This window comes from Thermobia domestica, chromosome 3 (assembly GCF_964235325.1).
Source record: "Thermobia domestica chromosome 3, izTheDome1.hap1.1, whole genome shotgun sequence".
Lineage (NCBI taxonomy): Eukaryota > Metazoa > Arthropoda > Insecta > Zygentoma > Lepismatidae > Thermobia > Thermobia domestica.
In genome coordinates, this window is record NC_137456.1 from 202,163,217 (window position 1) to 202,176,582 (window position 13,366).

At 37.5% G+C, this 13,366-nt stretch overlaps 1 pseudogene; it reads right to left on the reverse strand.

Moving 5' to 3' along the window:
* Positions 1-613: 613 nt before the first annotated feature.
* On the reverse strand, positions 614-1,123 carry LOC145682082 (uncharacterized; annotated as a pseudogene).
* Positions 1,124-13,366: the final 12,243 nt, after the last annotated feature.

Genomic DNA, 13,366 nt, shown 5'->3' on the forward strand with positions numbered 1-13,366 from the left:
TGCAGTGAAAGATAGCAGTGGATGAAGTTCAATATATTTAACGTAATGTATGCTATAAGGAAAACTACTACAAGAATCTATGGGACACAAGAAACATCAACAGCAACACAAACATTGGCTCTTTCTTAACTCCGCCATTTGTCCTCTGAACTACTCTCAAACATATGACGATCGCATGCCGAAGCAATTACATATCAACAGTAAGGTTATGTTTTACTTACAACATTTGAAAACAGAAGTCATACACCTACATCAATATCAATTTATTCTTTTCACTTCAACACTTCCTCCAAAAGAATAAATTGACATGCCTTTTTTTTTCTTTTACATACCAACACCCATACTCTGACGGAGTATGATAAATCTGGACTTTTCAAGCGTGTTTATTAATAAATCAGCAATTTGTTTCTCAGATTCAATATATAACACTTGTACCTTCTTTTCTTCACACACTGACGCATAAAACACTGTTCGTTTTCAATGTGCTTTCTTTGATATGAAATTCGGAATTTTTTGCGAGTTTTATGGCACTAACGTAATCCACACTATTTACAAGTATATAATCTTTTCCGATTGCTCTTAACTCACTTAATAATCTTGATAATCACCAAATTTATTTCGCTGTTTCTGTTGAGGCTACATATTCTGTTTCAGTTGTTGATAGGGCTACAGTTGGTTGAAGCTTGCTTTTCAACGAAATTGTTGCACCAGCAAACATAATCAATACGCTACTGGTAGATCTTCTGCTTTTAACATCACCTGCGTAATCAGCGTCACTGTATCCATATACAATTGAACCTTCCTCATAGCTTCTTTTGCATAAAATGGCATAGTTCGAGGTTCCCTTTAGATATCGTAAAACCTTCTTTAATGCTTTCCAATCCACTTCGCTGGGTTTCTGCATCTCTTTAGCAGCTTTTGAAACTGAGAATGCTATGTCAGGTCGCGTAGTAACTATCAAATACATTATAGAACCTAAGACTTCTCTATATTCGGTTGGGTTTTGCAATAGTTTCAGTAACTTGATTGCGATCACAGGGTACACCAACGAGATTTGCTTCATCCATCTTGAAGCATTAGAGAATTCTTCTTGTGTATACTGATCGATGAATAAAAATTCCATCTCTTCTTTTGATTAGTATTCCTAAATAAGAATGTGGAATTCCGGTTGTGGTTTTAAAATTCTTTTGTAATTCGTTTAGAAGTGTTTCAGTTTCTTTCTTATCTGAACCTACAATTAGTCCATCATCTACAAAGTAACAAATAACTTTCGACCACTTTTGTTTCGAATAAACAAACACGGGTCAGATGTGCTCACCAATAATTCTTGTTTCTTTAGAAAATCTATAAATTTCTTATTCCAGCATCTTGCGGCCTGTTTTAAAACGTACAAGTTACGATGTAGTTTGGACAATTTGTCAGTACCATCTTCAAAACATTTTGGCTTCGACATGTACACCTCTTGTTCAATGTCACCATATACGTCGAATATACCATATACGTATAATATTTCGTCGAAATCAATACGTGTTTCTTGGACATGACCCCAAGCAACAAATCTTGCACGAAAACGAGCTACTGTCCCATCATACTTTAGCTTTGTGCGATAAACCCACCGATTAATTATTCTCATATTGTTACGACGTTCAACTAAATCCCACGTTTTATTTTCATTAAGATCATCTGCCTGTTCTTTCATAGCTGAAATCCGTTCAGATTTGTTTTCCGAATTAATCGCTTGCTCAAAAGTAACAGGATCGTCAGCGCTACTTAATACAGAATATGAAACACCAATAAAAGATCACCACTTGTCATCAGCTGGGTTGTTTCTTTTCTTTTTGAATTCGCTGATATGACATGTCGTCTGTTGATTCATTTGTCTGGCCTTCACTTTGTGTACACAAGTTGCTGTCACGTGCAACTTCGCATTCAAGGTCACTCGTTGGCTTCTCTTCGTCTTCCTTCTGAAGTGGCATCTGTACTTTTGCGAAGTTAGTGTGTTGGGTTTCTTTCCCTATGCGTTCTAAGTCACTCAGCTGCTATGATTTAAACAACACGTCATGGGATTTTATCACTTTATTTAGAGGCACATACACTTCATATCCATCGTACTGGTTCAAGTATTAGACCATATAACCAAGACACTTTTATTGTCAAATTTATTACGGAATTGTTTCGGAATGTAAACAAAACATTTTGTTCCGACCACTTTTAGATGTTTCGGGCTATGTAACCTAGTATTATTCCATAATTCACTTGTTGATTTACCTGCGATAGGAGTCGAACCTGTGTAATTCAACAAGTAAACCGCCGTATCACAAGCTTGGGGCATAGCTTTCTACTTAATCCGCTACACAGTAACACCGATCTGACAAGTTCAACAATAGACCGATTTTCCCTCTCTGCACTACCATTCTGCTCGGGTGAATATGGTGCAGATATTACAAGCGAAATGCCTTTATCTCGAACTGTTTTATCACTTCACTATTATTAAATTCTGTTCCACCATCACAACTGAAGAATTTAATTTTGTGATCTGCGTTTTCTGCTTCGTTCAGAAATGTCTTAAGATATTTGCTGACCTCACTTTTGTGTTTAATGTAGAAAATTTTTCTAAATTTATTGAAATCGTCTTTAAAACAAACAAAGTACCTTTCACCATTGCACGACAACTGAGATATAGGTCCATTTACATCAACTCTGATTACCGAGTACGTTTGGTCTGTCAACTCTCGATTTATATGACTTTCTACGTGATTTTCCTAACGCGAAACCGTCCCAACAATCTTCTTTCTCAGACGACATTATGGCTGTACTCATACTTTGCAGTATTTCCTTGACATGGCGTTTATTTTGGTGTCCTAGTCTCTCATGTCATAATTGCAAACTATTTTCGGAAGTTGCAACATTCACCACTGCTGGGACTGCTGGCTTTGCGACATGAAAGTTCGCGTAAGCTTCGGATTTCCACTTACTCGTTGCTAAGATTTTAATGTTTTTCCGAATTACAACACTGTCACATTTAATGCAGACACTATTTTAGTTTTACTACGCTGTGCAGTGAGAACAAGTTTCTTGCCAATGCTGGTACATACCATACATTCATATGAGCATCTGCCCATTTTCCATTCACATACGTTTTGATGTTGACGTTTTAATGCAACCGGCCCCTAATGCTGATATTTTCTTATTGTTTGCACTGTGTGTATGTGACAAAATAATGTTTATTATTCGTCATATGCCAACTAGCACCTGAATCACAAATAAAATCGTCTGTACTGCACTCACTTGACACCGTAAATGAACTTTTAGTCACTGCTGTACTTGCTTGGAGTGAATCACTAGATTTGAAATCACTTTGGAGCTTAACGTTTTTCTTACTTAACACAGATACTTATATTGCCCATACACTCCACATTTATAACACTGTATTTGGTCCCTTCTTGATTTTCTAGTTTTCTACCGAATTTGCATTCGATACCGGTTTCACTTTTCGCGTATTTTTAGTTCTGTTTTGAGTTTTGGCTGAAAAACACTTATGTCCGAATTTGCATAATTACTTTTTAAACGCTTTTCTATAGTGCAAAGTTTTTCCACTAAACACTGTGTGGTCAGTTTAGATTTGTCTATGGGCTTCCACACATTTATAAATTCTTGAAATTCCGATCCCACTGTTGATAGCAACTGACCGTGTAACAACTCAACCGAAATGTCATGCGAACCTCGCACGCGCAACTCGGTATTTATATCTGCAAACAGCTTTTCAGCTTTCGCTGCGTAGGCGGCAATTGAAACATGCGGTTCCCGCTTTATGTTGAAAAATTCTAACATCAGAAGACGTAATCATTGAACACTTGATTGTTCGTAAACACTGACTAGCTTGTCCCAGATGTCTTTTGCGTTAGTGTAAATTAAAACATAATTCGGCACTTGTGGTGTTAATGAACTCGCAATTAACGGAGCTGCTTTTGCATTTGCCGGACACCATTCCGCGTACCTTCGTTTTTCAATTGCACTACTATCACTTTTCAATTCAGGACAAGAACACGTACTGTCTATATATTTCGTCAAATTGTATTGGGTAAACATCATTTTGAGTTCCCACTTCCATTTATTCCATGTTCCATGTCCACTGAGTTTATAAATTTTCACTGTGAGTTCGGCCATGTTGCTGCTTTTACACACACGAGAGGAAATGGCGAGCACAGATTCAGTAGAAGATTTCGAAAAGCTTCTCTTCGCACTGAATAATCTTCTTAACTGGTGCTCTGGAACAAACGATGAAAACCTTTGCTCCCTCCTTTTCCTTACAACCAAAATTTTCTTTTCTGTGTTCCTTTTAAGCCACCACTGCGTTTCTTTTCAAGATTCGATTTTACAATTTCAGTCTCTTGTATAGGTCTGGACCCATAACCTTTTATACCATTTAAGTAGCAGAAATTATCTAATGCAGTGAAAGACAGCAGTGGATGAAGTTTAATATATTTAACGTAATAACTAGTACAAGAATTCTCTATGGAACTCAAGAAGTATCAACAGCAACACAAACTTTAACTCTTTTCTCCTTTCCGCCATTTCTCCTCTGAACTCCGCCATTTCTCCTTTGAACTATTCTCAAACATGTAACGATTGCATGCCGAAGCAACTACATATCAGCAGTAATGTAACATTTGAAAACAGAAGTCATATACCTACACCAATATCAATTTATTCTTTTTACTTCAACAGTATGCACTTAAACTAAATTAACCAAATATATTAATATCCATTTTACAGTGTTAACGTTCAGATTTCTTCCAAGGCCTATCCACTAAAAATTCAACATAGTTCTGTAAATTTCATTAAGCTTGCATTTATAATTATCGTCAATCAGGTATAATTTTAGTTTTCCAACTCAAATACTAAGGATATGTTGTTAATACACAAGCGCGACGAAATCCCATTCTGCTAATACTAAAACTTAACGACGAAATCCCATTCTGCTAATAACTAATACTACTCGTATAGATATAATTACTACAGACGTACTGTAGGGCTGAAGAAATGTCTAATTACATGGGGCAGTAAATTGCAGATTAAGTTGTATATTTAACAATGAGCTGGTCTTACCATTACCTTGATAATGTCTTGTAGACAGTAGGGATGGCCACAAAGATCCGGTTCCGGCGGGTTCTCGGAGGTCCGGTTTTACAGAACCGGTTCTGGACCTAGATACGAAAACCCGGATCCAGAACCGGATCTTAGAAACCGATTCCAGACCTGGATCCGAAAACCCGATTCCAGGACCGGATCTTAGGAACCGGTTCCAGACTTGGATCCGAAAAGCGGTTCCACATCTGGATCTGAAAACCCGGTTCCAGTACCGGATCTTAGGAACCGGTTCCAGACCTGGATCCGAAAGCCCGCAAAGACCCGTAAAGGAGGCACAAACTTCATCTTCAAAACTCTCCAAGAGGACAATGCGCTTGTGCCCTCCCCGCCCAGACCCGCTTGTGCCTCCAGAAAAAAATTGGTCCACCAGTGGGTGTTTAGCCAAATGAGTTGGCCAGTTTGCCTGTTTAGCCAATGAGTTTGCCAGGCGCCTGTCTGTCGCTTCCACCATTTCATCTAGCACACTGTTCACAGTCTGCCAGCAGCTCGGGTTTAGCGTAGGGTTGGTCACAAAGTTTCGGTTCTAGCGGAGCTGGTTCCAGAACTGGATCCGAAAATCCGGTTCCAGAACTGGATCTTGGGAACCGGTTCCAGAACTGGATCCGAAGGACCGGTTCCAGACCTGGATCGGAAAAAACCGGTTCCGGAACCGGATCTTCTAGAACCGGATCCGTTCAGACCCGAAAACCGGTTCCACCAGGAACCGGTTCTGGCCATCCCTAAGAGGCAGGAGGAGAAATAGCAACGCAAAAGGTTAAAATGAATTATACACAATATGCAGCGATTGTAAGAACTTTTTACTAGTTTTTGAAACTGAATCATTTTGCATCAGTCAGATAAACGGGTGATATTTTCGCGTTTCGATGATAAGCAATCCCTGAAGAAAGAAAAGGGTCTGCAATATGTTAACCTTACAAGTTTAACCTATATTATAAAACTGATTTATAAAAATAAGTTTGAACCTTCTGCTTTGAGATATCTCATCGGGACATAATTCAAATTGAGCACTATCTTCAAGATGTTATCTACAGTCATTTCAGAGATTTCTGTAGTTTCCGTTTTTTCCTGTAACTCTTTCTACTAATGATTTGCCATCCACTATTAAACGTACACTAAAATATGCTTGGTTTAAGATTTAGCATTTTCATTCTCATGGCAACAGAACACTAAGTTTTACCATAGTGAAACTCACTTTACAACTTAAAGAGTATATTCCATATACACAGGAGCGGATTAAGGGCAAAGCCAATGGAGGCCAGGCTCCAAGACCCCCAGGCTCATGGGTCCCCCAAAATCTCTCTATTTAATACTAAAATATAGCAATCAACTTATTATATTATAGGTTTCAGACCCATACTATTTTTTCCCGCTCGCTACGCTCGCGGTATCGCTAGAGTTAAGTCTTCTCCCACTAGCGTCCTCACGATACGTATTTTGTGACGGAGTGAGCTATAATGTGCCTTTATTACAAACCAAGTTATTAGCTTGTGACAATTCCTTTGAAATATCTCTGTCATTACTTAGAGCAAATCTAGGAGGTTTTTCAAATTTCCTTTACTCTATTATTGTGTTTATATTGACTGATGTCCATTTGGCTTGTATTTAGCATTTATGTGTTACACTGCAGTATATGAGCATTTAGCTGTTAATAATGAATGTAATTAAACTAATTATTGTAAACTTGGAGAACATTAAAGACTGTAGAAGGCAACAAAGAAAAGGTATGCACTGGACATATTATTCGTAACATAGGGCCCCCTTGAAACAGTCGGCTCCAGTTCCCCAAAAGCCTTAATTCCCCCCTGCATATACAAGGTGGTTAGGAGAAGCACCCACTCATACGCACTGATAGACATACTAACAACCACCTCCTAACGTGAAGCAATGGTGCACGTGCGACCAAGCTAATGGAGTCAGTATGAGAACTCGTGTCATTGTAAAATGGAGCAATGCGTTAACATGAAGTTGCTTTAAATTAGGGAAAACGGCGACGGAAATACATGATGTTAGTGAAAGTGTATAATATTAAAAGAGTGAATAAAAAGTATGTTTTTGAGCGGTCTAAATGCTTTGGAGATGGAAAGGAAGTTTTCGAGGATGAGCCGTGTTCGAGTCGATCGTCCACAAGCGTAATCCCAGACAACATCGAGCGAGAGCGACGGATGTTTGAAAATGATCGGTGGCTCCCTTTAAGAACGATAGCAGAAGAGTTTAATATAAGCAAAGACAGTGCAAGCACTATTTGAAAAAGCGGAGGATCCGTCTCTGGTTTGCACCGCACACGCTGACAGATCAGAGAAGAAGCAAACTCTGATGGAAATTTCAAGAGATTTCATCGACGTCTGTGACCGAAATCCAGTTTTTTGGAAACCATCATTACAGGAGATGAAGTTTGGTGCTACCAATACGATTCGGAGATTAAGCGACAATCAATGGCATTGTGTTCTTTGTTTCCCCACCTCCCGAAAAGTCGACTGACAAAATTCAAGAATAAGACGATGTAGATTGTTTCTTCGAAAGTAAACTCTTGATCCGGTATTAATTCCTACCCGAGGGTAAAACTGTCAACGCGGAAGTTTACAAGGGACTTTAGAAACAGCTGCTGCAACCCATCTGGCGGGTTTGGCCAGAACTGTACCGAAGTGAACAGTGCAATTTCCTCCACCACAACATCCGTCGCACTCTGCGATCCACGTGATTAACTTTCTCGCCCAACGCAAGGTGGCTATTCTTTTTTCCCGATGTTTCCGGTTCAGGTGTACGATACGGACATTTGAGTAGTACTGTTAAAAAGGGTTTGTTATATTAAAGAAAATGACGTTTGAACTATAACTCTAGGCCAAATAGTAATGAACGCAGTAAATTTTTATATGTATATACGACCTAAATTCGAACTTTGTTTTCAAGATACAAGACTGACATTTTACACACGTATTATGCACATAACAACGTATCTTTTTTAAAAAAATTCAGATCCCTACATGAACCCATGCCCAGGCCAGAGGGGCAAAATGTTTTGAAGGGATTTTCAAAAACACTTCCGGCTTTTTCCCGATTTTTTCGGTTGAGGTGTATGATACGGAGATGTGATAGCACCGTTGGAAAGAGCCCTTCATATTAAAGAAAATGGCATTTGAACCATGACTCTAGGTCAAACAGTAACGACACAGTACATTTTTGAATGTATATGGACCACCTTCAGACATTCAAAAATTTCTCCTCACCTTAGTTTTCAAGATACAAGATTGAAATTTTGCACTCATATTAAGTACACTCATGTCCAAAATGATTGTCACATATCTATAACTGTCTTCTTGTAAGAATATAATTTAATAATAATTTTGCAGGGTGCTTTTAATACTGATACTATATGCATAATCGGGAAATTTATATTTGTGGTAAATTTTATAGGAAAAGTACTATAAGTACGAAAATTAGAATGAGTAAAACAAAATGTTGCTAAGTTTACAAGAAAATTTTATTTTCCGTTCTATTGTTCTTATTTACTGCTCTTTTGACATGAAATTTATCACATACATGTCTTTGCCGATTATACACATACGAACATTATAAGAAATAGCAGACGAATTCGTTATCAAATTATATTCCTACAACATGTTTATAGACATGAGACAATCATTTTGGACATGAGTGTAGATAACAACGTATTCTTTTTTAAAAAATCAGATCCCTACGTGAATCCAGGCAAGGGCTAGAGGGGTGCAAGAATTTGATTTTTTTCTTTTTTGAAAAATCTCCCGATTTTACCCGATTTTTCCGTTTCTGGTGTATAATACGGACAAGCGAGTGGTACCGTTGGAAAGTATGTTCTATCGTGAAAAAAAAAAACGAGGTATGACCCATGATCTTGCGATAAAGAGTTAGGAAGCAGTAGCCGTTTGAGTGAAAGTCTAAAATTTACCTCAAAAAGTGGAAATCCTAAAAGGATTAATTAATGGTGTAAGGCAAAGTGGCCGTGGTCGGTAGCACTAGTACCAAAAAAGTGCTGTACTTTCCCTGCGCATTTGTTAAGAAACGCCAGAGACAATCTCTTGTTGGGATTGATTTAGCTTAGGTTTTTAACACATCAGTTTCCGGGTTGTATAATATCTCCAAAATACAGTATCTCAGAGACTGCGGTAGCTCAGTGCCAGAATATTTATACCTCTGGTGCGTGGTGGTCTTATTTCTATCCAAGCTTGCTCAAAGTGGGCTTTGTGGCGGACAAACATCGTGTTTTAGGGTTTTCTCGGGGTTCTCCAGTTCCCTTACATTTTCTTCATTTCACCCTTTTATTCATTGTCCTTATCATCGTCTCATTTAACCTACACAGCATAATCGTGGACGTAACACTGAACAGGCCACAACGCCTAATTTCATGATTTTTAAGGAGTTTGATTTAACACTTGTTTATATACAGTATTTATTCTATCCGTGTATCCCTCCGGGTGGCAAAACATCGCAAGAACTGTTTAATAAATCACCAACAAATTTGGTCAGAATGTAGAATCTAAAAAGTTTGGAATCGAGTTCGCTTTTATTGGCGACATTCAAAGAGGAAGGGGAAGAAATAAACCATTACCGTTTTTAACATTGTTCACCATAAAGAAGAAAACTGCAACTGCGAGAGGTGGTTTCCTGTGATCAATTAAGCTTCCTAAGACTATATTCAATCTAAGTTCTAATTTCTCTACTAAACCGAAAGTGACAGAAATCAACTACTTTCAGTTGTAACATTGGTCGTTATAGAGTTCACACAGTAACAGACGGCGAGATTTTTTTTCTATAGTCAATTATGCATCCCAGTAATATGTTCTTTCTTCACTCGATACTAGAACTTGAAGTGGTATAAATCTAGTATCACTTCCGTTTCAATATTAATATAAAATATCATCCACTCAAACTAAACTCTTTCACGTTGTGTACACGTGCCATTGTTACTTGTTGATACATGAATGGTCGATTACAGAACTTCGGCTTATATTGAATTATCAACCTGGGGAGTGAGAAGAGGTGAGAGAGGGTAGAAACAAATGAAAACGAAAACGACCGATGTTACTGTCTAATACATGGTTTTCAGTATTTCTGGAATGATTAGTGACAATTCATATGCCATTTAGGCTCAAATAATCTCTTTTGGCATGGAATGATGGATGGAGTGGGAAAGAATGACATGTAAAATATTCTCAAAGGACCAATTCATAGTTTTGGGGGTCACTGAGATGTACAGTGGTACTTTCTACCAATGCATTTTAAGTCCGATTTATGCCCCCATGGGCATGAGGGGTAAGAAATTGGTGAGGGAGGAGGTGTCATTACGGAGTTAATAATAAAACTTTTATAGGAATGCGAAGCTGCAAATAACACACAGTTTTGTGATATGCGAATTCTGAGGGCAGAGGGATCTTGAAATTTGATTCTACCGTTTGCCGATCTCCGACACTATTATCCGTACGAATCCCAAATCTATTATATAAAAGAGAACGCACAAATCCTTTGTTAGCTCATCACGCTAATACGGCTGAACCAATTTCTTTCATTTTTGGGGGGTTATTAGGATTTGGACCCTAGATGGTTTTTATCATATCACTTTAATTTTTAATTACCAGTGTCTTGAGATAATTGACCATTCAAGTGTCCATAACGTACAAATCCTTTGTTAGTTCATCATAGGTATAAAAATAAACGTATTTATATGCAATCCGCATGACCGTGTCACTCGGCGGGTTAACATAAATGACAGGCGATATAATGTTAACATTAATGCAATCTTCTATGGTTTTTATCATATCAATTGAAAGCGAAAAAGTAAAAATTATCTAAGTAACAAAGTTTATTGCGTTCCGGGGTGACCGCAGCGAAGCGGGGCGGGTTAACATAAATGACAGGCGATATAATGTTAACATTTACTGCAATCTTCTATGGTTTTTATCATATCACTTGAAAGCGAAAAAGTAAAAATTATCTAAGTAACAAAGTTTATTGCGTTCCGGGGTGACCGCAGCGAAGCGGGGTGAACGCTGCTAGTTTCTAATAAATGTTCTTTCTGGGATCCAGGCGTAAAATAAAAAAAAAAAATGTATTGTAAAATCAGATTTTCAAAGGGGGTTTTAATTCCTTTTTATTGTACACAATATCTTCAAAACCATTAGGAATTGAAACTTCTAATTTTCTCTTTACACCCTAAGCTGAAAGTAAGGTAGAAATTGTCGAAATGTGAATCCTAAAAAACTGAGGGAGTCTTGAATATTTGTTTTTGTCGAATATTTGTTCGTCTTGGTCATACGAACTTCGATTTCCGGCTGTATATAAACCGGAATTGTCACGAAATTCGAATCTTTAATGGAGGCAGGACACCTGACCTTCTACCAATATTTATCAACTATCCAAAACCCTTCTAGTAAAGACTCTATATTTTATACAAATAGTAGTGGCTTTTACATATGACAAACTGGCCAACCGCTCGGGGTCTCGTGCATGGAAGCACCGTGCACTCTTGATTTTTTAAAAGCATTTATGGGCAGCAAATTATATAACTCAATAAAATTCTAAAGTTTACAAAATCAAACAACAGTCAAGTCGATTAAAGTTGTATAAATACTCCACCAACACATAATGGTTATATATGCAGGACAGCAACACATAATTATAAATAGAAATATTTACATATTCATTCCCTCCATTTAAGGGTCAGTGTATTAGTGAGTCCCGTTGTACTTCAATTTATCCTGTAGACCTACACTATAAGATATCTAGTTGGTCCGTAAAGAATTTACTCACGAACTATACACTAGTGCTGCTATACAAGTTAAGGTGCTTATAGAAGAAGTATTGTTAATCCGTTTATTATTTGGTGTTCACTTTTTGCATCTTATTCGAAAATTTAAAGTTTATATTATGTATTTTTGACTTTACAAACAATCTTTATGTGATTACGATAATACAAAATGTAGGAAACGGGATAAAAAAAAAGAGTACCACCCCAGTACCATCCTCGTGGTCGTATGACAAGATATTTAAAAATAAAAAAAAGGTTGGAAGTGGAATCAGCTATGAACTTGACTTACCTAAAGAACTTAGGAAAGAAGATATAATGCAATACCGTCACAAGACTTTCTTCTTTGTCAAGGGTACTGTTAATAAAAATTCCACCAAACTATTGAACTCACAAATGAATCAGAAACATGATCATCGCAGGTACGTGACATAGAGTGGCATACGATTATTATTAAACATCCTGTTCAATCTAAAATAAAAAATCATTTAAGTGGAATGGCATTTTAGTAAATTTTACAACACGAGTATTTTGGCTAATAGCGAAATACAGGATATATGTTGGTTAAATATATTCCGAACTTGAAAGTTGTATACGCCGTTTTGCGTGTCGTTCGTTTATTTCTTATCACAAAGATCTTGGTTCAACTAAAGGAATACGTGAGACGAAGCATGTATGAGAACATATGAAGTATCATTGATACAGAGTGCAAAGCCGCGAGGTCACAAAGAGTGCATGTTGAAGTGGTCCGATCTCGAAATAAGACTGAACAACTATTGTGTATCCATCCCAGATTTAAAGTGAAGTAGAAGAGCGCTGGAAATATATATTTTAGGCAATTAGTCATTGTTAAGACTTCAGCTTCATACAATTTAGCATTCAGTAATCATAGAGAAAGTTTGAACATCAGTTTTGGTGACAATGTTTTGAATTTAGTCAAATAAATTGTTAGATTTGATCCCATGTCCACGCCAAATTAATAATAAGAGAAATGGTTACTATCTCCGAACAAAAAGTATTCAAAATGGATTATAAAACTCATTCAATCAGAAAGAATATAATAAGAAAGTTGTTAAATATTAGTGGACTCCATTATTCTAGATTGTAACGAGATATTGCTTGTGTTTAGTGGCTCACTACAATATTGCGATTTGGGACCACTCCTCCGCACAAGAAAGTGTGACCAGCAGCGAGCTAATTACATGAACACCCTGGCTGGAAATATTGCAGTGAACGAACACACTCGAGAATATATGTTGGTAGACAGCACACCATCATAATGGGACGTGTATATGATTTATTCGTATTCTAATGGGGCATGAGTGGGTATTCGTGCAATAGGTGCGTCAATGGCCCAGACAGCACTATTTGTCGGATGTGCCCGTTCCTGTGTAGTGAAGGTGTACAACGAATAGGAAGAAAATGGGGTAACGGTCTCCA